Here is a 24,515-nt window from a genome sequence, read left to right on the forward strand (position 1 = left end):
AGTTCAAGTCCTAGGCACATAGCAGAAGAGAGAGAAAGGCTGGCTTCCACCCTGGTTCTGCTTTGCCCTCGTGTCTCTGCATCCTGATAATCAGTGACGGAAACATAGTGTCACCACTGACCTCAGTGACTTTTTAAAATATTTATTTCTTTATTTATGTTGGCATGCTGTATCTTTGTTGCTGCACACGGGCTTTCCCTAATTGCAGTGAGCGAAGGCTACTTTCTAACTGCAGTGTGTGGGCTTCTCATTGTGGTGGCTTCTCTTGTTGTGGAGCACAGGTTCTAGGGCTCACGGGCTTCAGTAATTTCAGCACAAGGGCTCAGTAGCTGTGGCTCAGTAGAGCACAGATGCAATAGTTGTGGTGCACAAGCTTGGTTGCTCCAAGGCACATGGGATCTTCCCAGATGAGGGATTAAACCTGTGTCCCCTGCATTGGCAGGCGGACTTTTTTTACCAACGGACCACCAGGGAAGTCCCTCAGTAGCTTTTGCAATCTAAGAAATAGACTTCTTTAAATTGTTCTGTCAAGACAAGCTCATTTCAAGTGACATCTCTGACATCTCTCCACAGCCACGCTGCTTTGACATGCTCTCTGACTTCTAATTCATCCACTTAACAAGAGACTAGTCAGGTCACTGTCACACCTTACCACTTTCTAGCTTCAGGAGGAAAAAAAAAATTTTTTTTTCATTAAAAACTTGGACTTTATTTTAGATACAAGTCCCAGCCCCATTCTCTTCAGCAAAACTTGAAACACTAAAATCTGGTTTCTGGGCAAAGTCAAACATTTCCTCGCCAAGGACACTTGGTTAACAGGCCTCCGTGAGGTCATGTGTCACTTTGTTGAGTCCCCTCTTCCCTGCAGGCAGTTTCCTGCTGTTTTTCTCAGCTCGCCCAGAGAGCCTGCAGTATCACCCTGTGCAGAGCCAGACATGATACGGTTCAGAAGCAGAGAGAGAGCTGGAGCTGCCTGCTCCACCTGCTCAGCCTCTCGAAAGAGACGAGCAGGCAGATTAAATCAAGCCATGCTGGAAGATCACCTTGGGATCAAAAAAAAAAGATTGTTTATGAACTCATTCTATTTTCACTGCCTAAAGAAAACTTAGAGATTTCTTTAGTCAGACTCTCTTAGTGCTTGTGGCAAATTACAGACAAGATAATTAATCTGTTCCTTGCTGTCTGTGGCCTTCCCCCTCAGTTCAGTTCAGTCGCTCAGTTGTGTCTGACTCTGCGACCCTGTGGACTGCAGCACGCCAGGCCTCCCTGTCCATCACCAGCTCCCCGAGCTTGCTCAAACTCATGTCTGTCAAGTCGGTGATGCCACCCAACCATCTCATCCTCTGTCATCGTCTTCTCCTCCTGCCTTCAGTCTTTCCCAGCATCAGGGTCTTTTCCAATGAGTCAGTTCTTTGCATCAGGTGGCCTTCCCTCTAGAGGGACTCAGAGACATGGCACCTCCAAACATGGGAGAAGTTCTCAGGGTCATGTGAGCAGCCCCTTGGAGCATCACCTACTCAGGACACGCCCACCTGAGGGTCCCAGGGGCTGTATCCAGTCCCACCTCCCCATCATCCCGGGGTCTCACATCCACCCATTTCACAGGTACCATAGGTGAACCTGCTGCCAAATCACTATAGCTAGTGTCACTGCCAAATCGCTATAGCTAGTGTCACTCACACATCCCAGGCCTGTGTGGTCACACCCATCGTTTCACGTTTACAACACTTTCCTGGTTGCTGCATCCCTGGGAGACCCCTGAAGATAATTCACTAGACCATCTGAGGTCCACCAGCAGGACTAGACAGGAGAGGCCCAGAGCTGCTGGAGCCTGCCTCTCACTGTCAGGTTTGCAGGACAGTCCACCCCTGATGCTCGTGTTCACTCGGTGCTTGAGGATGCCAACAGGGAAGGAAGGCAAAGAATTCCAGATGAACAGCTCATGCACAAAGCTCCTGGGCTCACGAATGAGTCTTTACAGTGCTGCTTCTTCATGAAATGTGGTCCTGTGTCAGTTTGGTAGATAAAAGACCAGAGTCGTGAGACGGCTTGCTGTGTCCTGGTGGCAGAGATCACTCTGTGCTGTGGAATGAACCCCGACACTGAGAGGCTTGACAATCTGGGATGAACCCCAAAGTGGAGAGGGTTGACAGTCCTGGCTTCTCTCCTGCTGACCTCAGCTGGTTAATACCATGACTTGAGAAACAGGTCTGATGGAAGCTCCCACGTCCTGCGGCTCCACCTCCTGGACCACAAGTCCCCAAAAGGAGGGTGGCCTAGCTGGCTAAGAAAATGCATGATCAGAGCAAAGCCACCCTTCTGGACTGCAGGCTATAGGTGACTTCATTCCCGGCACATTGGCCAGAGATGGCCACCTGTCCCCACTGAGAGGCAAGTGTTCTGAGAAGTACCAGGAAGTACCTGGACAGCCAGAGGCAGTGAAAAGACATTTAAGGACACCACAGTTCAATGGAAAAGATGCAAGACAACAAGTGTTAAAGCAAAGAGGGGAGCCTCCTTCCAGGGAACTCGCGGATGGACTGATTTATGATTCTTAGGAACCAAAGAAAGGTTATGTCATGGGGCTGAGTACTGGTGCATGACCAGGGCTCTTAAGTCAAAGGAAACCACCTGGGGAACTTCCTCATGTCTTTGCTGTTGGCTATTCAGGGGTGGGGAGGAGGGGAAGGAGACAAGAAACACGGGAAGGGGGCTGTGAGGTAGTCCTCTGAGCTGGCAGTCCTGGGAGCCCTGCTTTCTTGTAGGAGGAGAGCACATTTCAAATTCTAGCCTCTCCCTGGAACAACCATTTACCTCCATTTCTCCCTTGCTCTGTGAATTCTTTACTGATGCAGATGAGACAGTTCATAAAAATGCATCATGGACCCATTTAAACTATATGATTAACTGCTAATATGTGATATTAACTTGGAGGATTTTATGGAGATTAGCATGTATAATTATATCTAATGGTATATGATAATTACCTGTTTGGTTGCATTTTAAAGTATGATGACTTGAGAACATTCATCAATCCATATATGGCTCCAAGACTGATAAAAATTGCAACTCATCTTAATTGTTTTTAAAGTAATCAAACTGACATCTTTGCAGCCTAAAGGAGACTGATTTCATGAAGACCATGTTAATAATATGGGTTTCCCTGGTGGCTCAGACAGTAAAGAATCTGCTCATAATGCAGGAACCTGGGTTCAATCCCTAGGTTGGGAAGATCCCCTGGAGGGGCATGGCTATCCACTCCAGCATTCTTGCCTGGAGAATTCCATGGACAGAGGAGCCTGGCGGGCTACAGTCCTTGGGGTCTCAAAGAGTCAGACACGACTGAGCGACTACCACTGTCATGTAATACAGTGATTGGAAGACTAATTGAAAACTTTTCCTTTTTTTTTCTAAATGGACATTCTGATCAATATCTTTCAAGTGGTCAGTGAAGTGTGAAAGGAATGTTTCTACATTTCAGATTCAACATGCAAAAATTCAGCCAAGGTCCTGATTTGTGTAGGTGGTTGGTGTACGGAGGTCTCCCTGAGGATGATCCTGGAATGGGGCGGGTAGATGTTTGCCCAGAACTTGTCTTCCTACCGGGGCAGAGAGTGGAGGCTTCCCATGTCAGGACGGAAATGCTCACAGCTTTCCTGGTGCCCTCATCTCCCTCTGCTTTTCCTTGGACTCTTCCAGGCCCTCCAGATGCCCTTCTGTCTCCTCCTGCTCAGAGGAACGGATCCAGTTAGACATGTGATTCTCCTGTCACATGACAAAAGCTCTATTTGCCGCTCTACCCAGGCATAGTGCTAGCTGATCTTTAGGTTCACCTTGGGTCTATTTTCTTTTCTTAAATATTTATTTGTTTGGCTGTGCTGGGTCTTAGTTGCAGCATGTGGAATCTAGTTCCTTAATGAGGGATCAAACCCAGTCCTCTTGTATTGGGATCGGAATCTTAGCCATTAGGTCATCAGGGAAGTCCCCCTTGGGCCTATTTTTACATCCCTTTACTCTTGTGTTTTCACTGTGTCCTCCAAATGACTCACCTGGATATGAATCCTAAGTGATATACACAGTGACCTGCAGCTCACCGTACAGCTCAAATCCCCTTCAGCTCTGAATTATGCAGACCTACATGTTGGACCATGAGAACTGGGCAAGACCAAACTCTGTGATGTATTATACATAGCATCTTAAGTCCCAGGTACCCCAGCCCCTGTCACTTTCCCTGCGCTATTCTAGCAGAGAGGACGAGAAGATAGAAGTCAGGAGCCCTCCAGCCCTTTGCCGTGAGGACTCAGGCTGAGAGCCAGAGGAAGTGTGGGCTCCTGAAGGTCTACCCTGTCTCTGCACTCACTTGGGAGATGTGGCCACTTGGATGTGGAGCTGGCAAGCAGTGGGCAGGCCAGGTAGGGTGTGCAGGACAGACACACAGTTGATGTGCAGAGCACCTACAATAGGAAACACACTTCCTGTATCCTACATCAGGTCTCTTGAATTCTGGTGACTTCATGTATATTTCATATCAGCTGACGGGAAAGCTTAAACAGGAAATGCTTGATGTTTTTAGAGTGTTCCCTCATCTTATTCTGAAGCTGTCAATAAAATTATGATTTCAGTGTTGTTACAAAAACTCCACATTTTTTTTTGCATCCTAAGTTAGGCCTCAAACAAATACATCATTTCCCATTTGCATGAAAACTGCTTTACTTAAATGAAGTGAAATATAATAGTATGAAGGCAACTCTGTTGAAAAAAAGTCCATGCTCAACTTTCTAATTATTAACACGATTACTTTTTCCTGCTGCAATTTAAAGATACTAATAAATTATTAAATTTAACTTCAGTTGACTAAAATGCTTAATTAAGAGGCTAGGTAGATTTTATGTACACAATTGAAGTTTCAAATTGAAGACTAATTTTCTAGTTAAGTGAAAGTGTTAGTCACTCAGTCGTGTCTGACTCTTTGCAGTCCCATGGACTGAAGCCCATCAGGCTCCTCTGTCCATGGGATTCTCCAGGCAAGAATACTGGAGTGGGTAGCCATTCCCTTCTTCAAGAGATCATCCTAACCCAGGATTTGAACCTGGGTCTCTTGTATTGGAAGGCAGATTTTTTACCATCTGAGCCACCAGGGAAGCCCAATTTTTTAGTTGACCCCATCGGAAAATGAAGACACTTTATTTTTTATAGTCACTGAATATTCATGAACCTAGAATCTGGGTGGCAATCTCCAAAAGTGAGATACAAATCAAAGACGAATGGGGTGTGACTGCTCTGTTGTGAGCCCTCAGGAAAACATGTAGGCTCCTCATGAGACAAAAGGGAAAAGAAGATGTAAATGGTCAAAGGCAGGACCATTTAATACTAGAAATGTGTTCAATGGATACAGAAGATACCTGTTATGTATCAAACTGAGGATGCTGCCAAGAATCTACAGATAAACCAGGCTATGATGCCTGTCCTCAGGCAGGTTGCAGTCTGGTGAGGAAACTGGATAAGAGTTTCATGCTCTGAAGCCGTGGTGTCACCGTGAGAAGATCGCAGAGCTATGGGTTCAATATGGCTCCCAGCTGGGTGGGAGGGCCCCACGGAGTGAGGACAGCTCTTGATCAGGCCAAGAATTAGGGCGCCTTTTACAGTTTTGCTGGAGGAGGGGCAGGCTGCCTGATGCACAGACAGTCGGGTTGAGTGGAATGGAGATCAGACTGGCAACATGACGAACAAAGTGCAGAAGTGGTAATCCATACAAAGCACCAAAGAGAACAAAGACACGAGTGTTCATGTCACAGATAATAAGACAAGGTGAAAGGTGAGGATGCTGCCTTGTCTTTGAGCTTCTTAGATTTTTACTTTAAAAAAGTGAGAGATTTTTACCTTATTCATAGTTGGTAAATTAGTTAAGTGAAGACAGATGGGGTTCCTAACCAATCTTACTGTAAAATATGAATCATATAGGAATACCGCTAAAGTGAAAGTGCTCAGTCATGTCCGACTCTTTGTGACCCCACGGACTATACAGTCCATGGAATTCTCCAGGCCAGAGTACTGGAGTGGGTAGCCTTTTCCTTCTCCAGGGGATCTTCCCAACCCAGGGATCGAACCCAGGTCTCCTGCATTGCATGTGGATTCTTTACCAACTGAGCTATCAGGGTTATAAGGTATTTAAAACTTCTTTTAAAGTTAATCAAAAAAATATAGCAAGTCAGGAAGATGCAAGAGGTCAGACAGATGAGTGTAGGCAACGTTTCAGAATGAGAAGCCCACGAACGGCACCACCCTGAGGTCACACCAAGTCCAGTGAGTCTGAGGTCAGGTCCCCACAGGGCTGGTGATCACATTGTACTCCACACTCTGAAGAGGAGAACCTACAGAGACATCCATTCGCCTAAAATTAGGGTGCTTGGAATAAGAGCCATGTGATAGTAAATTTCCCCAGAGCCCAGAAGGTGTGAGGAACTTGGAGAGTGTCTGAGAGGAAGAAAAGCAGTGTCTCCTGGGAAACAAGAGCCCTTGAAGGCTCTCGTGTTTTCGTAAACATGCCTTGTGCAAAACAGGGGAATGCAAACCATCCAGACAGTGCGCTAGCAGGCTTCATGTCTGCAGGCTGGACACGTGGGAGTCTTCACCTGTTTTTTTTTTTTTCTTCCCATCTTCTGACCTGCTGTTAATAGTGCAGCTTCTCATTTTCAAGATCTTGTTCCTGCCAGGGCTGAGTTCACTTATGATTTATCTCCACTCTTTCATTTCAGTCCCACCCACTTCAAAGTCTGCTACTGATCTACAAGTCCTTTAAAAATGGATTATTTCTTTGCTTTCAATCAGCTCCTCAGAAGCTGTCCCAGCAGATGATTCTAAGCCATGTTTCAGATGGTCTCCATAGAATGTCTCCTCTGCCACATTTTGTTAAAAGATTGAGCTCCTCCTTCTCAGATAGTAACCGCATAATCCACCTCTCTCGGGGGTTTGCTTCTTAGGAAAAGTCCCAGAAGCATTGGCTCCGCACTTGGAAAGCTCTAAAATCATCCCAGACTGATTGCCTTCACTTAATTCTTCCTGCCTGCTCTGCTTGGAAGATAGATATACGAACCCATTGACTCAGGTGCGGTCTGAGCCAACCAGCGTACTCAGAACATACGTTATTGCCTTAATTTTTAAAAAAATTATTTCATTGAAGTATAGTTGATTTACAATATTATGCTTATTTCCTCTGTACAACAAGGTAATTCGGTTATACATACATATATATATGTGTGTATATATATATATAAATTCTTTTTCATATTTTTCCATTGTAGTTTATCATAGGATATTGAATACAGTTCCCTGTGCTGTACTGTAGGACTTGTTGTGTATCTAGATCTGCTAATTCCAAACTCCCAATCCATCCCTCCCCCTTGACAACCACAAGTCTGTTTCCTATGCCTGTGAGTCTCTTTTCTATTTCATATGTTTGTGTCATATGTAGATTCCACATGCAAGTGATGTACTAAGTTGCTTTAGTCATGTCTGATTCTTTGTGATCCCATGGACAGTAGCCTGCCAGGCTCCTCTGTCCATGGGATTCTCCAAGAGAGAACACTGGAGTGGGTTGTCCTTTCCTTTTCCAGGGGATCATCCCGACCCAGGGATTGAATCCATGTCCCTCAAGTCTCCTGTGTTGGCAAGTAAATTTGTTACCACTGTGCCACCTGGGAAGCCCCCATGCAAAAGTGACATCACATGGTATTTGTCTTTCTCTTTCTGACTTACTTCATTTAGCATGACAGTCTCTAGGCCCATCCATTGTTTTTGCAAATGGCATTATTCCACTCTTTTTTATAAAAGATGTTTCAAAATTGTAAAGTTGGAATCACAGGCAGTAGAGGAAAGTAATCCTAAAGAAGACTGAGAGAAAAACAGGAGTTCTAGAAGGAAAAGAATACATTAATGGACTTTGAAAAGTTTCCCAAATATGCCTCAGATAAGGAAAATAATGAGTTGTAAGAAATAAACAGAAATAAATATGAGAAGACATTAAAGCATCCTAAAGCAATTGATCAAAGGGATTCTAGATGATACTAGAATAACATCTTTAGATAATATATGAGAAATATCCACCATCATTCAAACCCATATTCAAAATGTGAATATGTGGTTATTTGGAAAATATACCCCAGCCTCACACTCCATATGAAAGAATTCTTGCGGAAATGCTGACACCAAATAGCAAATGCATTAGAATAGCGAGCTCTGGGTGGGCAATAGACAGATATTCTACAAGTAGAAATGAAAATAAAAGTTAGAATGACAATCTAGGAAAATGTTAGCTTTAGAATTAAAAGCACAAAGAAATAAAGAGGGACTTTCTGTTTCTCATATGTACCAAATCACACAAACCTAAGCAAATAAAGCAAAAACTAAACTGTTAATATTATAATTTGACTGAGATATTTTAAACTGCTTCTTTGAGATCTGGACAGATTTAAAAGACAAAAATAATTTTATGAAATAACTAAATAATAGTAAAATAAGTATATATGAAATCTCATATTCCTTGAAAAGATTTTTTAAATGCCCATGTTCATGGAATATTTATAAAATAAATTACCTTCTTAGCTTAAAAGAATGCTTAAGTACATAAAAAAAAAACTTTATTGAGTTCATTCTGTGAACATGAACTAACAAGATCAGAAATAATTAATAATATAAAGGGACCAATAATCAGAATCCCTGGGGGATTAAGGAGAACATTCCTAGACAGATAACTCTTGGACAAAGAGAAAATCAAAAGGAAAATTACAAGGATGTAAAAAGTTGTGAAGAGGAACTATCTTCACAGCTAAACCTGTGGGACAGAATGAAAGTAGTTTTCAGAATAAGAAAAAAATTGACATGAAATATCATCATTATTTACAAAGAAAGTTAAAGAATAGAGCTGTGTTCATCCTATGAATATATAAAATAATTTAAACCCAAAACAAAGAGGAAATAAAAATTCATTACAAAAGCTAAAACTAGGCAAAAATTTTAAAGGTAGCAGAAATTTTAAAATTCAAATCTGAGTCAGTTTATTTATATGAATGCCTCATGAGCTTGTTTAAAGCAAAAAGAGAAGGCAAAAAATGCACCAAACTAGGAGAGAGAAACAAGAAATAACTATAACTATAGAGGTAGAAGTGATTAAAGCAGTCATAAAAATATATGTATATATGAAACTTTCTGACAAGACATTTGAAAATTTAGAGGAAATGGATGACTTCCCAGCAAAATATATATTGCCAAAATTCACCCAAAAAGAAAGGAAGGGGAAACTTAAATACATCAGTTACCATAAGAGAGTTTAGAAAAAGACACTTAAAGATCTACCATTGAAAAAGACACTGAGGACAGATGGAGTCCCAGCTGAGTTTTATGTAACATGAATTTATATAACCTTCAAGAGAGAGGCTTCTCAAAGTTAAATTATCCCAGGCCTCAGAACAGAGATGAAAGGCCTCCCAATTCACCTCCCAAAGGCACCATAACTCTTTCAAAATTCTGATAAAGATATAACAATACAGGAAAGTCATAAATGGGTCTGATTTATGAAGACAGGAAAAAAAACTTATTCAAGTATCATAAATGTATTCCTGCATTATTTTCCTAATTTATGAACATTTATTTTAGATGAGCATCTAACCTGTCTCACGACAACAAACAAAATGAAAAGACAATATATACCTATGATGTTAGATGGCAGTAAGTGAAAATGGAGGAGAATTAAACAGAGGATGTAGACAGAGAGGTCTATTTAGATTTGTCAGAGAAGGAAACTCACCAGTTGCTAGTCAAGACCAGACCAGGTGTAGTGGCCAAGGAGATGGGTGGGGAGCCTGACTCAAACAGAGGGTGAAGCCAGGGGGCAACATGGAGACATGGGCCTGGATAGAAACAACCCCTGGGAAGGTTATGAAGACGATGTGGTCAAAGAGGTAACTGGGCATCAGAGGCAATGATGAGTCTGTCTTTTAAGAAGCCCCTGGAGGGACTTCCCTGGCTGGAAATGGCAGTTTTGCAGTCTTGAGCTACCCTCATAACCTAAAGCTGTGACGTTGGAGGAGATTTCCAAGATGGTTTAAATAGGAAAGGGGGAGTCCAAGATAAGAGCTGTCTTAACAGAGCCCTGGAGGTCAGAGACCTGCTCAGAGGGAGATGTGAAATGGAGAAAGGCAATTTAGACTACTCAGGGGAGCTTTACTCTAAGGAATGGAGAAAGTGAGGCAATACTGAGACAGGAAAATAGAGATTTTTATGTTTATGATCAGATATGTTTACATATAGATGGGGAAGATTAATTAATGAGAAGAAAGAGGAAGCATTCCTAGAGCAAGTCCCTGGACCAAATGGGGGTGAGGGGTCTAAGACATGTGCTGGAGGGTAGGCAGCTTGGCTGATCTTGAAGGGAGGATGTGGAGATGCTTGTAGCTGGTCCACGTGAGGGGTGGACACCCTCCTCAGACAGCATCCTGCTCCTGAGAGAGACCCAAAGGGATATGATCCACCAGGGTAAGAATGGAGGAAGAGGGTGGGAGCTTGAAGGGGGGAGGAGAGAGGGAGGGAGAGAGTGACAGGACCCTGGGAATCCAGGATGGCGGTGGTGTGTATGTGTGTGCTCAGCTGTGTCCCACTCCATGGCTCCATGGGCTGTATCCTGCCAGGCTCCTCTGTCTATTGGGTTTCCCAGGTAAGAACACTAGAGTGGGTTGCCATTTCCTTCTCCAGGGGAGCTTCCCCACCCAGAGATCAAACCCACATCTCCTGCATTGGCAGACAGATTCTTTACCACTGAGCCACCTGGAAAGGTAAGGGAGAATTCATCTCAGGTGCATTTGTTATTCTCCAGCCACATTCAGCCAGGCAAGTGTGGGCATGGAGCTGGCACAAAGATGAATCATTGCTTGGTCATGTGGGTTCCATCATGCAGACATAAAGGAGAAAATTTATATAGTGTTAAAACATGTTAAATAACATTTCTCTTTAACCATTCCTCTTTGACTTTGTTTAAAAAAGAAGAAAAGAGTATATGTTAACTGTTTAAATACAATAATAACTATTTACACAAGACAGTCAGAATTACTATTTTAAAGGGTAAAATGCAGAATCTGTTTTAATTAAAGTTAGACATTAGAGATGTATCCTTACTATTACAATTATAATTAAATATTGTCTTCAAGGATCTAGTCACTGTAATTAAAGTGTTTAATAACTCGTGTGGCATTTTGAAAAGATAAAAATACCTCCTTTTTTATGAGATGATTCTGTAACTAGAAAATCCAAAAAGCTCTTTCTAAACAATTGGAATTAGTAGAAGAATTCAGTAAGGTGAATTAATATAAGATAAAATATAAAAGCCATTAGGATTTTTTTAGTTTAATAATGAGAACTTAGAGGAAATCAACAAACTAACTATTCACAAGCAGCATGATCTACTACCAGACAGCGTGAGAGTCCAGAGAGGACCATCCCTGCTCAGAAACGCTGGGAAACCTGGATGCTGAGGGTGCAGCTGGACCACAGAAAGCTCCGTCCACTGGTCCACCCTCAGCTCAGGGGAATTCTGGAGGAATTCAGAGCTACTGGTCAGAAGGGACCAGAACAACACCTGGACCAACACAGCCCAGCTCCTGGGGCTGAGGATAACTCAGCCTCCCATCTCAAAAGCTCAGCAGGAGGGGCACGCCAGGTCCCAGTCTGACTCTCCACACCTAATAGCAAGCATTCAGTTAAAAGTAATGGGGAAAAGGCAAGGAAAAAAGACATACACCATCTTCATGAGACAACAGGGCCAGCAGAATCAGACTCCAGTGGCCCCACTGTTGTCACCCTCAGACAGTATCTTTAAATAACGGTGACTCGTGAGTTACAGGCTCTGGTGGGAAAGACAGACCATGGACGTGAAGAGATGGTGGATTTCAGCAGAGATGGAAATTGTAAGAAAGGGTCAAATACCATGCTGACCCAACAAATGCGAGTTCCAGGATACCACAGGTGAAGAATGCACTTAACAGACTTGTCGGTGAACTCAGTGGTACCAAGGAAAGGATCCTTGGACCTGAAGCAACATGGCAATGGACATTAGCCGGACTGAATACACAGATGCAGAGAATAACAGTGAAAATCCAGTTGATATCATTTAATAATTGTTCTTCAACAATCCACCTGCAAGGTTGTCCATGCCCGTCAGTGTCTCACTGGACACTCCTTGCCTTTCCACCTATGCCTGAGTGTAGCTGCAGAAAACAAGAACTGATGCCTTTCAGCAGGAACACTTGAAGGATCTGCTTTAACCTAAAACAGCTAGAAGTCACTCAATATAGAGCCTGCCTACTTGTATCTGCCAAGGCAGGCAACAATGCATACAATTTCCTGCCCCCCCCCCCAAAGCCAGGGCATTTACACAAATATATTAAGTTTTATTCTTATTACTCACATTCTCACCACACATAGACCCCACTTTTCTCACCAGCACGCAGACCCTGTCTTGCTCCAGCCTTAGGCAACGTAAGCCTCCATTTTGTTGATTATAAGAAGGAAATGGCAGTAAATATAAGACAATGTGAGTAACGAACCTAAACAATGCTCAGGACCACATAGAATCCTAATTAATGGACCCTCTTGCTTTAGCTTGGACTGAAGTTATTTTTACTATGTGTTCTCAAATGATAAAGGTGCCCCAGCATCACAGATTGTTCCCAAGTTACAGAGCCTCGTTCCTTGGAGAGCAAGATGAACACCACCTGTCTGACCTGGTGCAGGTGAGTCCTCCCACCAGCAGGAAGTCACAACAGGTCCTGTGAGGTTGGCTGTCAGCCCTCCAGTCCCTGGATTTTCCTACTGAATACATGCGACCTTCTAAAAGCCTCTGTACTCACTCCTATAAGAGAGCTTGTAAGAGGAAGTGGAAATTTCCAAATACATTTTTCATAAGTAAATCATGCTAGCACTTACAGATAAATTGGGGGAAAGTATATACCAGTCCACTTCTTATAGTGATACTATCCCATTAAGCTTCTGTGAAGACAGAATACAGAAAAATTTTAATAACATCACCAAATATGAAAGTTCTGATCTGATTCCCTCTTGTTCTTTGTCCTCGTTGTACATTAAATATACAATATTGTGTTTAAAAATGATCCAGGGCAAATGGCAGCGTGTTAATGATCGGACATATCAGAATGAGTCATGTAAATATGAAAGTAATAATTAATTTCAACCACAGAAGAGCAGATTAATCACTTGTGCAAACTTAAAATCACACGTAATTTGTCAATGTTTATGTCAGGAAAGCTCTAGAGTAGCTTCGGATCCACACACCTGCATTAAAATTACTTAATGATATTTCAAATGATATTAATCAAATATGATGAATAGAAAAGAGAATAGAGTTGGGGCCCATACGGCAGTTTTAATAGCTGAGATGGCTCCAAGCACTTGGCAAATGAATGATCAAGGTGAGCAGTGTCTGGTAAACACTGTGAGGTCACTGGCCCGTGGTAGCCCATAGTCACCCTTGCATCCCAGAGCTCATCTTCCTACTTCAATGTAGCCTCTTAATGTCAGCATCTTTAACAGGCATGGAAGAAGCAGAGGAAGTCTTATAAACACATCATTATGAAAAGGAGCTATGATGGAGCAAAAAAACTCAGACTGGTCCGTCTAGCCAGCATGGAACCCCCACTCCATCTCTCCAGAGTGATGGGGAATGTGTGGCCTCACCAAGCTCTTACTCTTCTTTCCTGTTCATCTCATCCAAATCAGTTGGTTTCTCATGGCATTGCCATTTCTTTCTTTAGAACGGGGTCCCCAACCTCCAGGATCGAGTGCCTGATGATCTGAGGTGGAGCTGATGCAATAATAATAGAAATAAAATGCACAATAAATGTAACACACTTGAATCATCTTGAAACCATGCCTCAGCTCCCATCTGTGGAAAAATTGTCTTCCACGAAAAGGTTGCGAACCACTGATTTAGAAAATAATTTTAGAATTTTAATTGCCGTTGAGCACAAGCAAATAATTTTAGTGAAATTTGCTATAGTATATAGCTCTCATGCTGAAAAGTGGACAAGTCATAAAAATGTGTACAACTGACATACATGAAGTGAAAAATTCTCCCGAAGCAAATGCATCCACGTCACCCCCATGCAGATCAGGAAATAAAACAGCACCATCAACCCCAGGTCCCTGCCCTCCCCCAAAGGCTTCTGCTCTCTGGACTTTAACACATACAGAGATGAGTCTCTGCATTTCAAAATTGTTAGGAAGCTTTCCCAGTGTTTGAACAGACCACAATCCTTTTATCCCTCCTACTCTTTACATGTGTTGGTTGGTTGGCCCTTGGAGTTGTCATGAAGAGTTCTGATATAAAGATTCTTGGATGTATCTCTGGGTGAATGTATGTCCTCATTTTGGTGGGATATGTTCCTAGGAGCAGAATTGCTGGTGACACCCTCGGTTTCTGTCCTGTTTCAGAATGCAACCACAGAGCAGTTTCGCCCGTGGGTATTTCCTTCCACCAGCAGTGCCTGAGAGTCCAAGCTGGTCTGCCTGCTGGCCAACCTGCATTTCAGCCATTTCAGTTGGCTGGTGCCTAGTGGGATCTCGTTGGCTGTAAGTTGCATTTCTTTGTGATTAATGAGGTGGACACTTTTTCATATATTTATTGGCTGTTTGTAGAACCTCTTTTGTGAAGTGGCTGTTCAGTTCTCTGGAGTGTATTTCCATGGGATTGTCTGTCTTTTTTTATTGATTTGTAGAACTTCTTTATATATTCTGGACATAAATCCTTGGTGTCATTTGAATTGCAAATATCTTCTCCCAGTCTGTGGCTTGCTCTTTCACTCTGCTAATGGCATCTTTTGATGAAAGTTCTTAATCATAGGAGGGCCAGTTTACAAATTTTCCCTTTATATTCAGATCTTTCTTTTAAGAACTCTTTGCTCACTCCCAAGGGCATGAAGATATCCTCACATTTTCTTTTAGGGTTTTTTGTTTTGTTTTGTTTTGTTTTCACATTTGTATCTGTAACCCACTGGAATTCATTTTTGTGAATGATATGAAATAGAGTCAAAATAATTTTTATTTCAGGGAAACAATGGAGAATAAACCACAGTGACTGACTTCAGAGACCTTGCTGTCTAATGAGGGAAGTGGACAATGGGGCAATTACTTACAATATAGTAGGTATTTCTAAATAATACTGTAATGAGAAAAGGAAATGTTTGCTTTCAAACTGAATTTTGAGATTGCACACATGGGCCTGAGGAAAACAACTTCTTTGGTCTGGCTGGTAACGAGTGGCAGGTTTCCTGGCTTAGGCACTGTGGACATTTTAAAGAAAGGAGAGCAATGTCATTGAGCACAGCCATTGATGCAGCAGTCCTGCCTTCTCCCGAGGGTGAATCCAGGCATGGATGTCCTGGGACAGTAGAAGGAGTTGTTCCAATAGAGATGGTGCTGGAGAAACATGGCATTGAAAATGCCTCCTATTTCCTTGACAAAGCAAGAATCATTATGTCACAGGGTTATCAAGTCCATCCAGGTTCAGAATCAATCATATTTGATATTTTGAAACTTCTCTAAAATGTGGCCACATGCCAAATTTAAAACATTTGAACTACCAAATAGCTTTGTGAGAAAACATCTTTGCCATCGTTGTGTAGTTTCTGAATTTTTCAGCAGTGAGTTATTTCTCCTGACCATCTGATGATTTATTTTTTTTTTTCATTCATCTGATGATTTAGTCCTTGCTTTTTCACAATGTTTTCATCGTAGGGTTGAAAAAAAAAGTACTTGTCTTTTCAGTCCAAATAACAATTAAACTCCTTGAAGGAGGGACATAGACCACTTATCTTTGCCTTCTTCCATTCTTAGACCCTATAATAGATGGTTAATGAATATTTGTGCCTTATTATTTGAAAACACTGAACTCATTTTTGCCCACCAGGCCCCCAAATGTGGCATATTGTGTAACTGATATCCAACTAAGGCTGGTCCACAGATGAGTTGTGATCAGTCTGGTTGATGTCCAAACTCGTTCTGTGGAAAACCTCCTTGTAAGTGGCCTTAAAGGAGCCTGTATAGTTACGTGTGCCATCATCAATATATGACACTCACAGGCCAATGATGTGATATGTCATGCAAAAGAAGAAAGGTCTAAATTGTGGGGAAATACCTGAACGTGATAGGATCCTTTCCTGGAAGGAAATAGAGAGGACAGAGCAGGCAGTTTCATTAAGGCCAAAATGAAAAGGTGCTAGAGTCTTAAAAGCATGGCAATTTTTTCCTTTCACTTTTGAACATAAAATGGGCTAATGTGTTGAAGAAAGTATCAGGTTATTTAGTGTTATCATGAAATGGAAGTGGAGGGGCATTCATCCTCATAGTGTGTGTGTGTGTGTCTGTTTCTGTGTGCCTATGTGTATACACATGTCTGTGTTACTGTTTGTGCACGTGTGTGCTTGTTTCTGTCTGCATATGTGTCTATTTGTTGCTGTGTTGTCTCTCTGTGTCTGTTGCCGTGTTTGTGTGTCTGCATGTTGCTATGTCTATGCCTGTCTATGTGTGTCTATGTGTGTATATGTCCATCTGCATTGCTGTGTTTGTGTGTCTGTCTGTCTATATGTGTCTGTGTGTCTCTGTTTGTATGTCTTAGTTCAGTGAAAATCTTTTTATTTTGTTAAGACACACATACTTCACTTTTCCTTTCACAACATCTGAACATTTTAACTGGTGTCTAATTTCATTGTTGAAAGTGAAACTGTTCTACTACTATCTGATACTAGGTGTTAGTTACTCTCATTCTTGGAATTATTTAAAATTCCACTGAAGGTACAAACTTGAACTGAGATTTTTTTTTTTTAGGAACTTAAGCACACAGAATTGAGATCTGAAATCTGCTAGTTTGTGCAGATACACCCCAAGACAGGAAGTGGGGGTTTGGGTTGCCTTAGTGTAGGGGAAATGACTCGTGTCACGCTGGTATGTATTTAGTGTCCTAAATTAGTTTCCTGTTGGTTTAAAGCCTAATATTGATACGGTTATATGAAACTTTATTATACTAAACTGCAATTTGCCTGTTTCCTTTTTCTACCCGTCATTCAATCAACGCACTTTAAGTACCTGTTAAGACATACTTAGTACATAAATTAAAGTCTTATAAAATCTGAGCTGACTTTATAGAACATGCTCATGTGGAAAATGTTGCACCATCAGCTAAGTAAGAACAAAGGTCTCAAAACCACTGGGTTTGGAGACAAAGCACAAAGAACTTCGGGATGACATTGCAAATGAGCCCATTTGACCCTCCTAGAAAATGAATATATATTTACACCAAAAGGTATTTCAGAAGTAAAATTATTTTTATGCTCTGCATTTCTTTACTTATTGTCATATACTTATATGTCATATGTCAAAATCATAAGGCAATTTAATACTGCCTAAAAATAAATCTCAGAGTGAAAGCTATAGTTAAGTATTCTTACTGGAAACGGAGGAAAAAAACTGAGAGACTCCACATATGTATACACATAGAGGGAGAACATTTAAAAGTTCTTGACTTATTTGCACTAAATGTCCGTGAAATCTTCTTGACATTTCTCCTGAGGTCCCTTCACAAGAGAGCATCTGAGAAACAAAGATGAAGAAAATAAGAGGCCCTGCCTATCTGGCTGCTCTGCTGCTGGGTGAGGTGATTCGATGACCCAAAGTTGACCACGGGAAAGCTCCCCGCAGATGGAGGGTGTGGACCAGCATTTGATGTGCAAGTGGGCTCTGGCTTTCAGGCACCTTCGTGACGGTAGTTGCTTTACAAAATGCAATGGCCAGCAATTTTCACCTGAGAGTGAACAATTGCAAACCTAACTTAAGAAGCAAAATTATCCCTTGGAAAATTGGAAAGCGTTATTTCTGGGTGTGTCTGTGAGGGTGTTTTGGGGAGAGATTAGCGTTTGGATCCATAGACTTAAGGGAGGAAGAGGACACTCCCCAATGTGCTAGGTGTGACCCAAACACAGAGCAATAAGGCAGAGGATGGCCAGCTTGCTGTCTGCTGGGACTGGACATCCATCTTCTCCTGCTCCGGACAGCAAGGTCCAGTTTTCCAGGTCGTGGGCCTCAGGCTGGAAGTTACACGGCCACATTCCAGGTCTGTAGACCTTCCGACTTGGACTCCAGCTTACAGATGGTGGGTAGTGGGACTTCCAAAATGACATGAGCTAGTTCCCATAATAAATATCCTCTTATGTTTCTCTATCCTACTGGTTCTGTTTTTCTAGGGAACCCTGATCATACATTCAGACTGTTAGCAGAATTCCTCTCTTTCCTGCTGTATGTCCCTGGCTTCTAACTTCCTACCAGGTAGAAGCTGCCCTCAAGTCCTAGAGGGACAGCCCCTGTCCCCAGCTGTTTGGTAGCACTCTTCTCCAAGGTGGTCTCACTCTGGTCCAAGACCAAGTCCTGAAGAACAAGACACCCCACCATCTTGGCCACACACAGTAACCTAATCGAGAAAGTGGCATTCATCATCTGCGCCATTCTCTCCTGGCTACAGACATGTCACAGGTCCCGCCCACACACAGACAAGGGGACAGAACTCCACATTGCATGACTCACTGGGGTCACCTAACACTTTGTTACTCAGTGTTCAAGAGCACTGGATAAACTACAGGGGGTTGTGAGCCCCACACTGCAGAGCTGCAGTTGAATTCTGCCTTTAGATCATTTTGAAGTCAAAGCACCAAAATACATGTTTCAAGTTTTCCATTCAGATTCTATAATATTTGTTTTCTGAATCATAATCCAACTGCTTCCTTATTGGATTACTATCATCTCATTAAAACCCACAAATTCGACAATGCTCTCCCTTTGTACTTCATGAAGTAAGCTGCTCCAAAAATAACAATAAACACAGGGAGCTCACCGAGGTGGTGGTAGCATGTTGGGTTACTAATTTGTTTCCCCTTATTATGCATAGGGAGAGTTTTATTTCTGTGATGGATGGCTTTAGAGAAGGCGTCTCCATCATGGAAACAAACTTACCTTTGATGATCTTCACTCAGTGGCACATGGCTATAGATTTATCTTTGATCAGAACTTTATGATCCAAGGCTTCCCTGGTGGCTCAGACAGTAAAGAATCCACCTGCAATGTGGGACACCTGGGTTCGATCCCGGGTGGGGAAGATCCACTGGAGAAGCAAATAGCTACCCACTCCAGCATTCTTGCCTAGAGAATTCTATGGACGGAGGAACCTGGTGGGCTACAGTCCATGGGGTCACAAAGAGTTGGACACCACTGAGCAACTACACACTTTATGATCCAAAGCAATAATTCCACACTTGTGTTCCTCAAAGTAAGAGTGGTACATCTGAGATAAAGGGGTTTAGAGATGGAGGATGGGAAGTGTATTCAAATCAAAAAGAATTGTGAAATGCTGAGTTTTAGGAAAACCCCAACAAAACATGATTCTGTTACACTACATACCTGTTAGAAGGGCCAGAATCTGGTCCCCACCTCCTTGCTGGCATCAGCTGGCGGCAGTTCTCAACTCTGGAGCCCCCAAATCCCATCCTGGGTGCTCCTCTCCATCTTCATGTTCAGCCTCAAGGAAATCCCCTCGTGATCTCTCTCCTGCCACAAATATTTATTTAAAGAAGCCCAGTTCTTTCCAAAGCTTCACTTGCTTAGATGAGGTTCACCCAAGATAATCCTCTGTCTTAAAATCAAGGTGCGTAGAACCTAACCCAATCACGGGAGAGCTAGCCCATCATTTTCACAATCCTGGTGATTCTATGATGTTTAGATCAGCAGGGAGGAGGCTTGGGACATCTTAGAATTCTGCCTACCACAGTAGTCCAGGAAATACGGTCTTCATTCCGGGTGGCTTAAAGGGGACTCAGAGTGTTTTGAAGAGCCAGCAGCCTCTGCCAGAGAGATTATTCCTGTGCCTGGCTTCATTCATCATTAAGGTTTGAAAGGAACAGTGGCTGTCTCTGCTGCTCTCAGTGAAACATTTGATTAAAACAGAGAAGAGGCCAAGAAACACTGTCTTCCACTAATCACTGAGTTGTCTTTCCCAGAACCAGTAAGGGTTCAGATGGCTCTTTGACAGGCCCACAACTGTGCAGCCATCTTATCATTTGAAATATTCTCTTCTGAATGTTCTGCTCCTGAGACATGTCACTCCCTCCGTTCCCTCACGCTGGGTTTTAACTTAAGAGAGCATCTAAAGTACATACCGGCTGTACTTTAGAGGAAACTTAGGGTTTTAATGCATGTTAGACAAGGAAATGACTTGATCCTTTCTGAGAGAACAGTCATGTTTCCCATAGAACATTGTTAACTCTATTTTTCCAAAGACTGCCACAGCAACATCTCCTGTCCTCCCGTGTCTTGTGACTTCAACTCCCCTCCCATTCAGAGGTGAAGCCTATTTCTCCAGCATTGAGTCTAGAGGGACCTGAGTCACTGAGTCGATATACTAGCTTTGAGAGCAGAAAAGGCCTGTTAGGGACCTGCCTTCCGGGATCCTGGTCACACATGTGATGTCCCACTGTATGAGGCTACCATGTTGTGAGGAAGCCCAACTATTCACTGGGAGGCTCTGAGGCTGCAAGGGGCCAGGTTGCCAGCCTGAGCCCTGCCCCTTCTCCGTGTGGTCCAGCACCCACTGCCCTGGGGCTGCAAATATGTGAGGACACAGGCCAGACAAGCCCTTCCTAGACTGCTGCAGGCCCCTCCATTGTGGAGGTGGTGGGGTGTTACCAAGAGGAGCTAACCAGAACATTCCACTGGTCAGAACTGACAAACTGATTTCTCTAGACATAACATAGAGAAGCTTGTCTGCTGTAAGGATTTTCAGGACAAAATACAGAATGCATTTGCTATTTTAGTCAAAGACACACTGGGGATCTGAACATGGTCTGCAGACTCCCACAGCACAAAAGAAGACACAAAAAATCTAACCATCATTTCACATTTACATTTAACAGTATCAGCTCTGAGTCACAATGGGAGGTGAGATCACTGTTGCAATGTTATGTAAATGTATAAATGGACATTTGTGTATATGAAAATTATTTGTGATTTTGAATTCTAAGTATAAAAACTTGTAAAAGGCAGGATAATGATCATCTAAAATTTTAAGAAGTAATAAATAAAATTATAGTAGATCAGGAATTTTTGAGACAAACTTATATTCATTTATTTTTTCTAGCTTATTAGGCCTCCAGGAGTTTTGGAGTCAAAAGCAATTCAAATTTGTAGAGTAATGCTCTTAGCCTCTTATTCCTTGATAAATGTTATATTTTAAACATTTTTAATAAGGTGAAATTGTTGCTATTAATACCTTCCAAGTGGTAATCAGAGACAATAGAGTTTTCCTAAGTATCAACAACTTAAACTAATGTTTAAGTGTTAATGTGAACAAACCAAAGCTCCCTTGAATGTGTGGATAGACTTTCTCAGGAAAGTCTGATGAGCTTGAAATTCCAGTCTTAGATAAGAATGTCAGAAGGTCCTCTCCACACAGTGAAAGGGATTTTGTCTAAAATGAGTTATTAACAAGATGAAAGATATTGTTCTTAACATCTATTTTTAGCAGCTTTGTCTGAAAAGACCTTAAGCATATGACTCATGACAAAGTTTAATCCGTTTTCAAATATCGCAAGTGCGGACTTCATGCATTTTAAACCCGGGGCACTTGGAGCCTGGAGCCTCTCTGCCAGGAAGTGGAGCCTCAGCTGGATCCCGCGAGTACTTCTTTTACAAAGTTCCCATACTAATGCAAATATTTACTTCCTTTTGATTCATCACCACTAAGGTTATGGGAAATAGAGTTCAGCAGCCACATTAAATGCAGATGGAAGAAAGAGGGTGGGAGAAAGGAGTGAACCGAAGTCTATCTCTGCAAGAAAGGACGTCCTGGTTACCATTCCAGGCAGTGCTGGATGGTAATTTGATACCATTTTTCACACTAATCCTTTGCTTCTGTAACTCTGCCAGAATAGATGTAAATACTCCAATTCTTGCAGCTGTACTTCTCAATAATTTTTATTCCTATCTTAACATAGGGAAAAATCATTCTCTTAGACTAACTGAGTGACTAGAAAAAAAATAAATTGATTAAATAAAATTTCTGGAATCGAGTGTTTTTAAAACATTTTTTGTTATTTCCAATGTATGAAGATATAAAAACAGTCAATAATTTTGGGGGGCAATTCCCTTATGGAGCATTATATTGATGTATGTAATATAAACTACTGTAATCTATTTAATTATTAATTAATATAAATGAAGTCTTTAAAGTACTGGAAACATGATTTGAAATTCCTGGGTATATATCCAAAAAACAACAAAAAACAAAAACACTAATTCATAAAGACACATGCAGTTCAATGTTCATAGCAGCACTGTTCAACTGTTTACAATTGATTCCTTCAGGTTGGGCCACAAGGAGTATGAGTCAGAAGTTGCCCGCTCATCTGTTTGTTAGGTTTAGTTTCATGGTGCTTCCTTGGGTGCACCTACCCTTGGGCAGAGCCTGTACATCCTCCAGTTTCCTCCAGGACCCAACAATTCTTACCATCTTGTACATGACTGGGATCGTTTTATATTATTGCTATTGATATTTCCATTTACAATCCTAGATGAAATGCAATAGTTCTTACTTTCTCAACTGAGATGAAATGCAATAGTTCTTACTTTCTCAACTGATGGACATTGTGATGACAGAATTCTAGATTCCAATGATGAACCCCCAGAACTTTGACACAACTTCCACCAACTTCACTGTTGCTATTAAGAAACCAGCCCCCAGTGCCAGTATGTTTTTCTTTCCAAGTAATGCAAATTCATCCTCCCTCTCTCTGGAGGCTTTAAATATGCCCTTTATCCTCTGCATGCTAAAAATTCAGAAAGCTATGTCTACATGTCAATTCTTTTTCATGGTCTCGTCAGCACAATTTAGTTTAGAGGCTCTCCTTTCTTCAGTTCCAGCAAATTCTGCTCTATTTTGTTAGCTCACCACTTCCTGGATTCTCTCCTTTTTTGGAGTAGATTCCTACTGACTCATTGATTGACCTTTTAGTTTCATTTCCTCTTTATCTCTTTGTCCAAAATCTGACAGATTTCTTTGTCTAGTTCTTTAATCTCTTCAATGGAATTTTATTTTCCTATTTCTGAAGTACTTTCTACTAAAAATTCCAAAAATGTGAACAAAAACTGTTTCTGGCTCATTGATGTCTTCAGTCTCACCCATAAAACAAGAAAAGCTAAACAAACTGAAAATCAACCACTCTTCTTAAATCCATCAGAGAGCTGAGTCACAGGACAAACCACTGGCCCCCCCAAAATGAATGTACAGAAGGTAGTTAGGGAGAATCACTCTCAGATCCCCATGAGCAGAAACTTCTTCAAGAACCAGTAACAACTATTGCTTTTAAATTTAAAAAAAAAAAAAAAGAATTTTGGGGGGATTTTTAAATCCCTTCTAAAGTCTTTTCTTACTTCATAGAATCATTATCTTATTGAATCTTTCTAAAGATATCACTAATAGAAGATGATTTTTAAAATCTTTTCTGTGTCCTTGACTTTTTACGTGACATATACAATTGGTAACAGTATTTATTCATCCCAGAAAATTTTTGAGGGGCGCTCCAGGTGTTCCTCTGGTGACCCTTGCTTGTCTGCCTACACTTGGGAATCGAAGGACTAGTTCATGATAGAATGGAGGCTGCTCAGAGTTTCTTCTGTAGCCTTTGACATGTATCTCTACAGAGTCCTCCCTCATGAGGGCAGATTGACTGTGATGTCTGCTCACCTGGGGAAGCTGTGATGACTGGAGGGTTCAGCATAGGATGGCCACTTGGGAAGCAGGCTGTACATCTGGACCCACTCGTCTCCATCCTTGAGAAAAGGAGAAAGGCTTGACCCTAGGGTGTCAACACCAGCAACTGCAGCCCTCACCCTTCCCAAGTTCAGTGAGCATGCATCTCATTTGGCCCCGAAGAAAGTGCCACCCAGGAAGGCAGTGTGTGTGTGTGTGTGTGTGTGTGTCTGTGTCTGTGTCTGTGTGTGTCTGTGTGTGTCTGCAGTGACTTGCAGAGCTCTTCCACTGACAGTTTTGCAATTCCTGATGTTAATCTCTGCCCCATTTCCCACTCTCAGTTCCCACACATTTAAGCAACAACAGGAGGGTCTCAGGGACCCTTCAGAAAGGAGCAACTTGCCCCTCCCCTCATGCTGTTTCCCTTGTGTAGTCCAGCCTGGAGTTAGCTCTGCTTTTTTTTATGCATGGGTCTGAATAGTTTCCACATTCTACATGTTTATCAATATTACTGATTGGCTGTTGGCTCACCTTTTCTCCTCTCAGACATTTTATGAATATTCTTCACCGGGCTTCTTTATTGTTACTCTAAAGAGTTTTCAGGAAGGAGAGGGAATAATTCCATGTCCCCCTCCTGCCAAATGGAACACAGAGAAAGTCATGCAGA

The 24,515-nt window shown here is 42.0% G+C and overlaps 1 long non-coding RNA gene across 1 annotated transcript in view; it reads right to left on the bottom strand.

Annotated features, from left to right (window-relative positions):
- Positions 1–23,976, bottom strand: part of LOC122448803 — a 29,018-nt gene extending 5,042 nt beyond the window's left edge. The window contains exons 1-2 of the long non-coding RNA XR_006271761.1: positions 23,843–23,976; positions 19,507–19,653 (exon numbers count right to left, since the gene is read on the bottom strand). This is a non-coding gene — a long non-coding RNA (uncharacterized LOC122448803). The remainder of the gene's footprint in view (positions 1–19,506; positions 19,654–23,842) is intronic.
- Between the last annotated feature and the right edge of the window lie 539 nt (positions 23,977–24,515).

Source organism: Cervus canadensis, chromosome 10, assembly GCF_019320065.1.
Source record: "Cervus canadensis isolate Bull #8, Minnesota chromosome 10, ASM1932006v1, whole genome shotgun sequence".
Classification (NCBI taxonomy): Eukaryota; Metazoa; Chordata; class Mammalia; order Artiodactyla; family Cervidae; genus Cervus; species Cervus canadensis.